The sequence below is a fragment of the Wolffia australiana genome, chromosome 19 (genome assembly GCF_029677425.1).
Source record: "Wolffia australiana isolate 7733 chromosome 19, ASM2967742v1".
NCBI lineage: Eukaryota > Viridiplantae > Streptophyta > Magnoliopsida > Alismatales > Araceae > Wolffia > Wolffia australiana.
Genome location: NC_135853.1, coordinates 6,640,310 through 6,652,210, shown reverse-complemented (window position 1 = coordinate 6,652,210; position 11,901 = coordinate 6,640,310). Strand labels below are relative to the sequence as shown.

Below are 11,901 nucleotides of genomic sequence, written 5' to 3'. Positions count from 1 at the left end.
AAAATTCACAACGACAAGGGCTAAAAAATTTGCGTAATTTTCACCCCTATTTTCAGCTTATCACCTGTCTATTACGTGTGAGCGTCAATGGAATTATTCTGTTTAACGTCGTAGTCACCGCCGTCGCTCTGACGAGGGTCAGAAGTCACCGTCACTGTCACCATTCGCCTACCCATGAGCATGAAGCTCGACAAACTCCCAAAAGTTAGGGCCTGCGTGTATGTTTAGCTAGGATTCATCGCATCACATAGTTTCATCTGCTTAGGGAATTATCCATCGAACGACATCATCGAGGACGTCCAACATCTCCTAGGGGTTAGACCATTGTCTCGGTATTGGTCGTACGACTTCATCGACGCCGTCCAGCGTCACTTATCCTCTTTCTCTGTCCCTCTCCCTTACCCTACCTGTGTGCCCCTCTCCCTTACCTATCTGTGTGTTCCTCCCCCTTACCCAATTTCTATCTCTCTCTCTATCACTCTCTGTCACACGATCAAATCTCGAGCTAGGTCTCTCGCTCAAAATTGGCGTGTGCTGGCCTCAGTGCTTGGGGCAGAACACCGAGCAGCCTTGATCTCTTGTAGTGGAAACTTTTGCAATTGCTTAAGATCGCATAGAAGGGGTTAGAGGAGATGGTGGTGCTAGGCATCGTTAGTGAATAGGGTCATTGCATTGATATCTTAAAGAGTACATCATGATTACATGGGGAAAGACGAGGGGTGTTACAATGAATGAGACGAGGCGCCTTGCGTTTAGGTAATGTCACCACACCGCCTCAGGGCCGTCGCTCCACGCGCGCGCGCTCGCTCTACCGCTACAAAGTGCGCCTGGCGATCACACACGCCACCCTTGCCTTGACGATCACACACACAGCCGACATCTGTGTCAACACTCTAGCACGCAACCTGCACGACGCAGCCGCATTCGACTCCCCTGAGCTGGGTGCTGCGCGCCCAACACTACTCGCAGGAGCGCTGCGCGCCCACTCGCCGCCTCGGCGCTTCTGGCGCCACATGCCTTAGTCTCCTAACGTGATGTCTCCTGCACACGCACGCGCGCGCTGCTGCGCTGCTGTTGCGTGGCACCCGCACAACTCTGCGCTGCACCCGCGCATGCTGCCCGCCTACAAGTCCCGCACCGCGCGCAGCGCTCAGCGCTGGCACGTAGCGTTGGTGCCCACGAATGGCGCTTGGCTGGCGCGCTGGCGCGCGCTGCGGCGCACACGCTGATCAGCCCGCGCACCCAGCACGCGCAGACCGTACCTGATCCGTCCCGCCTTGGGCGCGAACGGGCACGTGCGCAGTCTGCCATGAATCACCACTGACAGTGGCAATGGCCTAATAGATTAGGTATTTGGGCATCACTACCCATTATGACTCAGTCCTTAGAAATGTCATGAGCCAAAATGCGGACACTCCTTCCCAATAAGCACGCAGGCCTCTAGGCAAGGAATGCCGCCTAGTTAGGGGCCTAACACGCCCCCGCCGCCTGAACTTGTCGACGCCCTCGTCGACGCTCGCTGCTCCACTTCGTATGCTCAGAGTAGATCCTCGAACTGCCATAAGTCTGAGTCGTGCTCCCAGGTGGCTGATTCCTCTGGTCGGTTCTTCCACTTGATTAGGTACTCGATCTTATGATAGCAACCGTGACGTCCTCCCCGGTCAATATCCTTCTTCGCCAGGACAGCTTCTGCTTCCTGATCAAAGTGTGCCCGCACATTTGGTGGCGCACGAGGCTGGTTCTCGCCGCCTCCGGATCTGGTATATACTTCTTCAGAACCGACACATGGAAGACCGGATGGACCACCAGTGACGTGGAATATTGAGTCGGTAGGCAACCCGCTGATTTTGCTACCACTTTGAAAGGTCCATCATAGCGGGAACTGCACTTTGTGACGCTGCGCTTTGCTTGCTTTGTCTACAACATCTGAGCATTGGTCTTTAGTAGAACCACCTGTCGCCCACTTGGAACTCCACGTCCCATCTATGTTGGTCCGCTGCTTCTTCATTCTTTGAGCAGCACGCTCCAACGCCTCGCGAGCTTCCTCAATGCGAGCATGATATTCACGTGCAAAGCGGAAGGCCGTAGGGAAATGTCCATTCCCTTTTCTCTTCACAACTTCCGGAGGAGTCAGTGGCTGTCTTCCCATTGCAATCTCAAACGGCGACTGACCCGTAGCCGAGCTCCGGTTGATGTTGTGCGCAAACAATGCTGCATCCAACAGCTCCACCCAATTCTCCTGATTGACCGAAACGTAATGCCGGAGGTATTATTCGACCATGGAGTTCACATGTTCTGTCTGACCATCTGTCTGGGGGTGGAAGCTCGTAGAAAACTTGAGCTTGGAGCCCATGTACTTGAACAACGATTCCTAGAAATGACCCGTGAATCTTGCATCTCGGTCGCTAATAATGTCCAGTGGAAGACCCCAATACTTCGCTGATTGGTCCTAACTAAGGGGTACAATTTGGTTGAGAGTCGTTTGTAAGGATAGTTAAGTACCAATCAACAATTTAATTTCCTTACTAGTAGTATTTTAGTAAGGGTCGATCCCTCAGGGAGCTAGGTAGTTAGTTAGAAAGATTTTCAACTAGTATTGCAAGTTCAAGATTCATATAACCTTTTTTGTAAAGCTTTTAGTGATTATGAAGGTAAATGTTCAATTAAGAAGGATGATATGAATTTTACCAAGTGTAAAAAATATTTCCGTAGAAAGTTTAGATTGAAAATGATTTTTGAGAATTTTTTCACAATTTTTTATCATCTCTAGAGAGAGATAAAAAATTCTGAATTAATTGAATGGAAAAAAGAAGAGGAGGAGAGAGATAGCGCACAAGCCTGGGCGCTTCCGCCACTGCTTGAGCGCTGGGCTTCGCCGCTCCGCCGCGCGCGGAGGTCCTCTCACGTGCTATGGACCAAAATGACGATATCTGGAGTTCCAGATATTGGTTTGACACGTGTGAGTAGGCGTTAGAAAGCTTGAGACGTTGGCTATCTGCCTAAGTATAGCCAAGAAGCTTAAGAGAATTCTAAAAAGAGATAGGGTGGAAAGAACAGCGAAACATTTTTGTCACACCACAAATGGCCCAAGATTGTTGCTCCAACTCCCTACCAACTGGCTTCAAGATCCAGGACGCTTCTAGAAGACTCCTTGCACCTTCTGAATGAAGATGGACCCAGGAACAAGCTCAAGAAAGACACAAAGTAAAGAAAATAATACTCAATTCTTGGATGCCCTCAAAGAGGGTGAGGGGGGCCCTTTTATAGGGGTACATGTGTTTGTTTCAGTCATTCTTGGTGGTTGGATCATGGATGAACGACCAAGATTGATTTCTTGAAGCTTCAATCCAGGTGAACAGACCCCAACCAACCAGATTCTTTCCCCCCAGGTTGAATTTGGAGGGAACAGAACAAGTTGGTTAGAGTTGGTTAGAGTTTGTTACAAATAATCTCTAGTCCTTGGATTTGGGCTGGAATGGATGGATGGATGGGTTCCACCTCATGGATCCTGGCCTGGATCTCGACCTTGAGCTCTCATCCAACCAGGATCTGCCATCTGGAGTCACCCCCATATGTCTTGATCAACCTGGAAGCCTCCAAGGACATTCTAGAAGGTCTCCTTCAAACTCCTTTGCACCAAGACTATCAATTGAGTCAGCTACACTGGTCAGCGTGTATCTTTTTAATCTTTGCTCCTTTTGACTTGAATTTTTGTCCCAAGATTTCAGACTACTTTCTTGACTTTCCCATAAAATTTCATAATTTTATGACCATGAAAAGTCAACCTTGACCTGAAAAGTCAACACACTAGGGAAATCGTTAGATTCATATCCCACTTGACTCAATGAGTCAAGTGGGGGTTAGAAATATCCCTCAAATCCAATTAAGAGTAAATCCAGAACTGTTTAACTTGTGAAATTCATGTCAAATCATTGATGGAAACACTAATTAAGTAGAAATGTAAGTTTTTCATCTTTAGGTAGTGAAAAGGCATGATCTCATTACTATGCAAAAACAAGCAGTTTTGGCAATGATGTACTTACTTTTAGAAGATATAAGATGATTAATGCATGGAAATAACTACCCTTATTTGAGTTTATCATTCGCCACATGGGACATGAACAAACGGGCCACACCATCTGCGTGCACCTCCGACGTGGTGGGGATGAAGGTCGCATATTTGGAGAAGCGATTCACAACAACCAAGATGGCATCGTGCCCACCCACGCGCGGAAGGCAAGTGATGAAATCCATTGAGATGGACTCCCACGTTCTGCTCGCCCTCGAGAGAGGTTCCAGTGTTCTAGCTGCCTTAGCCTTCTCCGTCTTGTCTTGTTGACACACCAGCATGAATGGACATAGGATTCTACGTCTCGTTCCATTCTTGGCCAGTGATAGCTGCTGGACAGGAGTGCAAGCGTGCGGGTCTGCCCTTGGTATCCGACATGGGGTGCGCCGTGTACTTCATAGAGGAGCTTCCAGCGCAACCCACTCGCATGCGGCATGTAGGGCTGATTTCCCATGGCGTAGACAACGCCGTCCTTGGTCCAGAATCTCCTTGTCTCGCCCACAGCAATGCGCTTTGTCAGGCGTACAACTTTTGGATCATCTTTCAGCGCCAACTTGATTTCATAGAGGATGCTTCCTTGGCCTGCTGAAAGTGCGGCCACAAACACTTCGGGTTCCTTGCGGCTTAGGCATCGGCCACTTGATTGGCGCACTCGGCTTGTACTTCAAGTTGAAGTCGAAGTCCGCCAAGAAGTCTTGCCATCTTGCTTGCTTCAGGGTCAACTTCTTCTGGGACTCGAAGTAGTTGGTGGCCACATTGTCGGTGTAGACCACGAATTTCGCCCCGAGGAGATAGTGGTGTCAAACTCTCAGGCAATGTACCACCGCTGTCATCTCCTTCTCGTGCACCGAGTACCTTCTCTCCACGTCATTTAGCTTGCGGCATTCGTAAGCCACGGGGTGTCCGTCCTGCATCAAGACACCTCCAAGGGCGAAGTCAGAAACGTCGGTAGGTACCTCATATGGCTTGTTGAACTTGGGGGCAATTGGAGCACAGGTTTGTTGGAGACTGCACTCTTCAGTTGATCAAATGCTCTTTGACACCGGTCCGTCCACTGCCATTTCATGTCTTTCTTCAACAAATCCGTCAGAGGGGCAGCTAGTCGGGAGAAGCCTTTGATAAACTTCCGGTAGTAGTTTGCCAACCCAAGGAAAGATCTCAGCTGCGGCACCCCCTTCGGCTCCGTCCAATTTCTGATGGCCTCCACCTTCACGGGATCCATGCGCACACTTCCCTTCCCGACTAGGTGTCCAAGGAACTCAATCTCCTGCAATGCGAACTCACACTTTTTCGGGTTGAGGTAGAGCTCATGCTCCTTCAACTTGGCCATCACCTTCCTCAGGTGCCTCACATGGTCATCCAGGCTCTGGCTGTATACGAGAATATCATCCAAGTACACAGCAACAAAATCATTGATATAATCCCGAAAAATGGTGTTCATCAAGCAACAAAACATAGCAGGAGTGTTCGTGAGCCCAAAAGGCATCACGCAAAATTCAAATGATCCACACTTGGTAGTACCCGCTCTTCAAGTCCATCCGCGAGAAGTAGCGACCCTCGCCGAGCTTGTCAAACAGCTCTTCAACATTCAGTACAGGATATTTATTTTTCACTGTTACCTTGTTCAACGCTCGGTAGTCCACACAAAGTTGGAGCGATCCATCCTTCTTCTTCTGGAAGAGAACTGGAGCGCCGAAGGGGGCCTTGGACGGCCAGATGAGCTTGCTCTCCAGCAATTCTTGGAGCTACTTCCTGATGCAGGACCACGTACAAGACGGAGTCCTGCCGTCACCGAGGGTTTGTACTCGGTGTCGATGGCGCGTCGGTGCGCGATGAGCGCTCGTAGGGTCATCGGGCACGGAAATACTATGAAGGCGAGCTAGGATGAAAATGACCCTGGAAGGGGTGTAGTACGGGCAGCAGCCGACGAGCAGGAAGAAGCCGGCGTCCGGGAGAGCGACGGGGTCGCCTGGAGACGGGTATGGGGACCTTCCGACCCTCGTCCAGATGGATGAGGTGGGCTACGGTGCCGAACGGGAGGATTCCTGCTGGAATTTGCTCGTGCGAGGTGGGCGAACTGACTCGTTCCCAAACCAAGAGGGACACTCAGAGTTATGACGTGTTCACTCGTTCTGTCTCGCTCACCTACGCCTAACCCGAGCGCGGTGGAGGCAACCAACAATGCACTGTAGGAAATAAAAGACAGGACGAAAGGGGGAATGGTGTACCAAATAGTTGGTTGAAGGAGTCCCGCGTGCTCTTGGTCGGCTTGAGGGGGCGGTCGGTGACGGCCGGCCGAAACTTGTGTATCCCAGGCGGGCGAGCGATGCAAAGGGGCGGCGCGCTCGGAGGACGCGGCGAGCGAATTGTTAATAGCAATGCGGCGCGAGGTGCGGTGCGGCGGAGGGGCCGGCGCCAAAGTGCGGGGCGGCGCGAGCACTGCGCGTGGCGCAGCGCCGGGCGAGGCGAGTGCGCAAGGTGCAGCGCAGACACCGGGTGTGGTACGGCTTGGACGTGCGCGACACGGCGCAGGCATGCCGAGCAGAAATTCCGCAAGATGCGGTAGGCGAGCGTCGCTCTAAGGGGACGACGCACGGGGGTACGCAACACGGTGAGTGGGAGGCTCGGCGTTCATCATCCGAGAACTAGGGGCCACGACGCGCTGGATGCAACCCGACTGCGGTCGAGCGATCTGCGAGGTGCAACTCGGCAATGGCACAACGTCACCACAGCACGGACAACTCGAGCTGCCGCCGGTTTGCATTGGAGGTAGTGAACTGAGCTGGGGCCTTCAGACGACACCGGGAGGGCGCCGGCCAATAGCCGCAGGGGCAGGACGGTGCCTGTAGTGAGGCCCTGTCGCAGCGAGCGTGGGGCAACCAAGAGGAAGGCCGCAGACTAGTGGTGCAAGCAGCGGCAGTTGGCGGTGGGGGGGGGGAACCTGCAGACGGCAGGGGATGCAGGGTGGTCGGGCACACGGACACCGGCTCCTAGCACGGAATGCTCCGGCAAGGACGCGGGCGGCGTCGTGCGGCGCGGGCGTGCGTTAATGGCGTGGTGGAGCGCAGTCTCGCGCAGTCTCGTTAATTGTTAATGGCGTTGCGGCACGAGTCTCGCGCAGGCGCGCGGGCGCGCGAGTGGCTGGCACGCGCAGCGCGGGGCGCGCAGGCAGGTGCGTGGGCGCCGGCGCTTGGACGGGCACCCCTCCTTTTCTTGCTTCCCTGCCTCCTTCCTCTGCTCCTGATCTTCACCTTCTTCTTCTTCGACTTTTGCTTCCTTCTCCTGCAGTCTTCTTCTTCTTCAGATCGTAACCCTAGAACTTCATGAACAAGCTCACAATCTTTCAAAACCCAACGAGGGGAGATTTTCTTTCATCAAAAAAACAGCGTGAGTGTTTTAGGGCACCCAACCTTCCTTTGGGGTGTGGGGGCCCTTTGACCAAAATGGCCTACTCTCTTTCTCAAAATAACCCTATGACTAAGGACATAGGGATGGCTGTAAGATGACAAAAACGAGGATGAAATGAGGGAGAGGAGGGGAGATCCTTATAGGGTCGAATCCTCCCTCCGTACATGCGATGATGATGCGCAAGAAAACACGAAAGGCGAAGATCAAAACCAAAAGATGACGAACGAAATGAAACATGAAAAACGATAAGGTATCCGTTACCCGGAATACTTTAATCCGGGCGTGCGTACCATCGCCTTGGCTTGCCGAGCGGGCTGAACGCGGACGGCTGGCACTGTTGAGGGCGGCGGTGATGTCTCCGAAGATGTATCCGGGGCTGGAGCTGGTGCTGTCGGGGACGACGGTGATGACGGCGACGACTCCGAAGGTGGGTCCGGGGTTGTCATCGGGGCTGCGCCATCACTTCCTCAGCTCCTCTAGGTAAGCGGGGGGATCTTGTAAGGAGCCCGCGCAAGGGGACGTGTTCCAGGGAGCAATTCAATCTCGTGGTCCACATCCCACCTGGGCGGTAGCTTCATGGGGAGCTGCGCGGGCATCACCTTGACGAACTCCTGTAGTACGTCCGCAATTTTCCCTAGTAGTCCACCCATGGCTGCACCAGGGTTATTGTCGTCGTTGTCAGCCCAACTAAGTGCCGCCAAACGGGCTGGTGCGCATCCCTGCCTTTCACCCTTTTTTAGGTGTCGGCCTCGTATGGGACGAGGAAGGTCTCTTCCCCTTCCTCAATCCGTCCTTAATTTGCATCGCATGACGGTAGAGAGCAGTGTTTTGCGGCTTCTGAACCCCTTGGTCCCTCACGAAGCATGGGTGAGATCCCTCGAGGAACAGCACACCGCGGTACTGGGGGAACACAACAGCGCGTGAACCCATCATTAGGTCGAGACCCAGGACGACCGCAAAGTCATCCATGGGGGACACCATGAAGTTGGTCTGGCCTTCCCACGTTCCCACCTGTAGCAATACCCCATGGCCACGCCGACGATGTCTCGCACCTCCGAGTTGAAGGCCTTGATCTTCCTCGCACTCGAGGACAGCTTCTGATGGGGGACCATCAAGCCTTAAGGAGTTATCTTTCTGTTTTTTGTTTGGTCGTTTGTTTTTGTTTGTTGTTTGTTTCATCTTCCCTAACCAACTTGGGCTTCCCCTTTTTCCCTATAAAAGGAAGAATGGCCATTGTAATGGAACGAAGACCAAGTGAAATCGAATTGAAAATGTAGCCCTTTTGAATTTTCTAGTCATTTTAGAAGTGTTTTTGAGAGATTTTAGTGTATTTTTGAAAGTTGGGCGAAATTACGGAAATGCCACCAAGAAATGTCATTAGGGCTTCTTGCCCCTTTCTCGTCACCGGAGCTCTACCGCTGCCTTCGCCAGCGCTGCCAGCGCTGCCAACGCTGCCGTCGCCGGAGCACCGCCGCCGCCATCGCCAGTGCTACAGACGCCGCTTCTGCCCAGACTGCTGCCTCCGCACCCACCATCCTGGCCTACACGGCCGCGGCCGCAGCAACCACCATGGCCGCCATGGTCGCCCCAGCCTACACGGCCGCCGCGGCCGCCTTGGCCTCCATGGCCCAAATGGCCGCCGCGACCACCGCGACCACCTCGGCCCAATAGCCGCCGCCACGGCTCCATGGCCACCGTGGCCGCCTCAGCCCCCATGGTCGCCTCCACAGCCCCACGTCGGCCTAAGTGGCAGCCACGGCTCCCTGGCCGCCCCAACCTCACTCGCTGTCGACCGCCCGACGCTCGGTCGCCAACCCCGCCGGTCACCGGAACATCCTTGGTTGCCCTCGCCCTGTCCCTGCCCTCCGGTCGCCTTCCGGTCGCCCAGGCCTCCTCGAGCCTTTGTCCGCCTCAGCTCCGTCTATTGTCATCCACTGCTCTGCACCGGCGACGCCTAACTTTGCCGCTCGATAGCAAAACGAAGCCGGGCCCACTCCGCAACCATCGTTGAAGCATCCGCCCCGTGCTTCCGCTCCGCCGCTCTGCCCTCCATTCCTTGTGGTGTTTACACGAGCCACTCGATCCCGGCAGGTCGTGTTACATCAGCTTCAAGACGAGCTTCTTTGCTTCTTTCTCAGCGAGGACGTTGTGCGTCGCCCCTGTGTCAACCATGGCCATGGAGGGCTTGCCGTTGATCAGTACCGGGACGTGCAAGTGGTTCAGACCTTCATATTGGATGGGGGCTCCGCCCTGCAATGCCGCTAGGCACTGGAGGGGGTTCAGGGTCACCGTACTGCTTCTCTCGGGAACATTCGGTTCGGGCGGCGGCACGACAATCGCATTAACGTTGGTGGCTGTTGCCGTCCCCCGTGGGCAATCCCTCATAAAATGGGGTCCTCCGCAAGCGAAACTAGTTAACTTGTTGCCCCCCACCGCCTGGACTCTGCTTCCACAGTCTTGGGCTCTTGCCCTTGTCTCGGCCTTTGCCGTGGCCCTGCTTGAATTTTCTCTTCAGGCCTTGACTGCTTGGCGTTGCTGGTGCTTCGGTGCGCTCCTGGCACGGCTTATTCCCTTTCGCGGGTCTATCCTCTATTTTGGCAGGTCTAGCGGGTCGAAGCTCCATTCCTTCCACGACCTTGTAGGCCGAGTTTAGGTCTCTACACTGTCTCCTCTCCTGCTCGGTTTGGAGCCAGTGGGGAAGGCCCTTGGCGAAGGGGTAGAGCTTGTCCGCCTCAGACATGTCGGTCTGATGTAACACGGTAACGCCGGGATCGACGGCTCGTGTTACGTCACAGCGATGCACGATGCGTGGCGATTAAGGAGATGAATGCACGTTCAAAATTCCTCTTAGAGCGACGAGGACGGGCCAAGGGAGGGGCGATGGTACAATATAATCAGGGGGGAGCGACCTGATCCGGATCGACTCCGAATGACCCGCGGGATCCGCACGATCTAGCACGATGAGAGGGGCGTGTGACGGCCCAGGGGAGTTCACCTTCGACGCCTATGATCAGTTCGTCTATCTCAAAGAAACCCTATCACTCGACGAGGAGTGGCTAGCCTATCCAGTCGTTAAAACTAAGCGACGGGATGATAGGGGACGACAGCACTGAAGAAAGTAATCATACTGTAAAATTCAGGGGAGGAGAGAGTAGAGCTAGCACCTGGACTAAGCGCTCCGAAACTCCCAGTCAATGATCAGTTTGGAGGGCAGAGTCGGCATCCTGGGCTGGGCCAACGATCCGTAATTCCCAGTCAGAGATCAATTTTGATGGCAGCGAGGGGGGAGCGGCTGCTGGTCTTGATGGGCAAGCGGGCGGTTGCAACAGGGGTGGGCGATGTCGCGGTCGGCCACAAAGCACAGGGTTAACGGAGATGAGGCTCACCGGCACCCGGGCGGGGACGGGTGAGGATGCCTGAGAAAAAGGGGGGGGGTGAGGTCGTCGCCGGTGACTATGGGGCACTGGGAGACTCGGGCGCGGGCGGTAGGTCATTTGGCAGCAAGGGTCGTTGGCAAGCGGGAATTCTGGGCCAGGCATCGCGGTACGGCTCAACAGTAGCGGGAAGGAAGCGGGGTCGGTCGTGGCACGGTGTGGACGAGGATGCTCAATGGTGGGCGCGGGCGACCGAAGGAAGAAAATGAAAAAAAAAAACTGTTGGAGGATGCTTCGGATGAGGGACGAACGAGGGAAAACGACGGGAGAATCGACGGTGAAATTTGTGAGGGAAGGTCGAGGGCGGCGGGGCCTGATGCGAGGGAGAAATCAGCTCGGGATACGGGGGCCCTTTGGAGGCTGTGCCTGATCCCGATCGAGGGCGAGGAGCCGGCGTATGTCCGGAAATCAATCGGAGAGTCTTCTTCTCGCGAGAGGGGAGCGGAGCTCCTTGCAGGTGTTACGGTGAGGAATGGATGGGGAGAAAGGGGGGGGGAATGCGGGTCGCGGCAGGCGACTGGGTCACCGTAGATGGTCTGGCCGCCAGAGGGTTCATGCAAGGGCGTTGTGGTTCCTGTGGGTTGAGGAGGCAAACTAGGAACCAGAATTCGCAATGGCGGGTGGGAGGTCAACAGTCGGCCGGAGGAAGAAGACGATGAAAAGAAACACTTACTATCTTTGACTACGACGGGAAAGCCAAAAGAAAAACCTGGTTTGTCCTCAAAATCTCATTAAGGGCTCTTGGGGCATGCCTTTCCCTTATATACGGGGGGGGGGAGGGTGCCAAGAAGCCCTCCTCTTACACGCAACAAGAGACGGGACGTATCAAAAGAGAGAGAGGACGAGGCCTAACACATGGCCGGGTCCGAACGTTTATCACAACAAGCAAAAAAAAAGAGAAAATAATAAAGACTTACGACGAATACTCAAAGGCGGGGTCGCGGGCGTTGGCACGAGCGGCTCGGAGAGGTCGGACGCGTCCCGTGGCGG

At 54.4% G+C, this 11,901-nt stretch overlaps 1 long non-coding RNA gene across 1 annotated transcript; it reads right to left on the bottom strand.

Moving 5' to 3' along the window:
• Positions 1-3,205: 3,205 nt before the first annotated feature.
• LOC144715871 (uncharacterized) lies at positions 3,206-11,625 on the bottom strand. Its single transcript, XR_013584752.1, has 2 exons — positions 10,642-11,625; positions 3,206-3,791 (listed from the first exon to the last, which is right to left on the bottom strand). It is a non-coding gene; the product is annotated as an uncharacterized LOC144715871 (long non-coding RNA).
• Between the last annotated feature and the right edge of the window lie 276 nt (positions 11,626-11,901).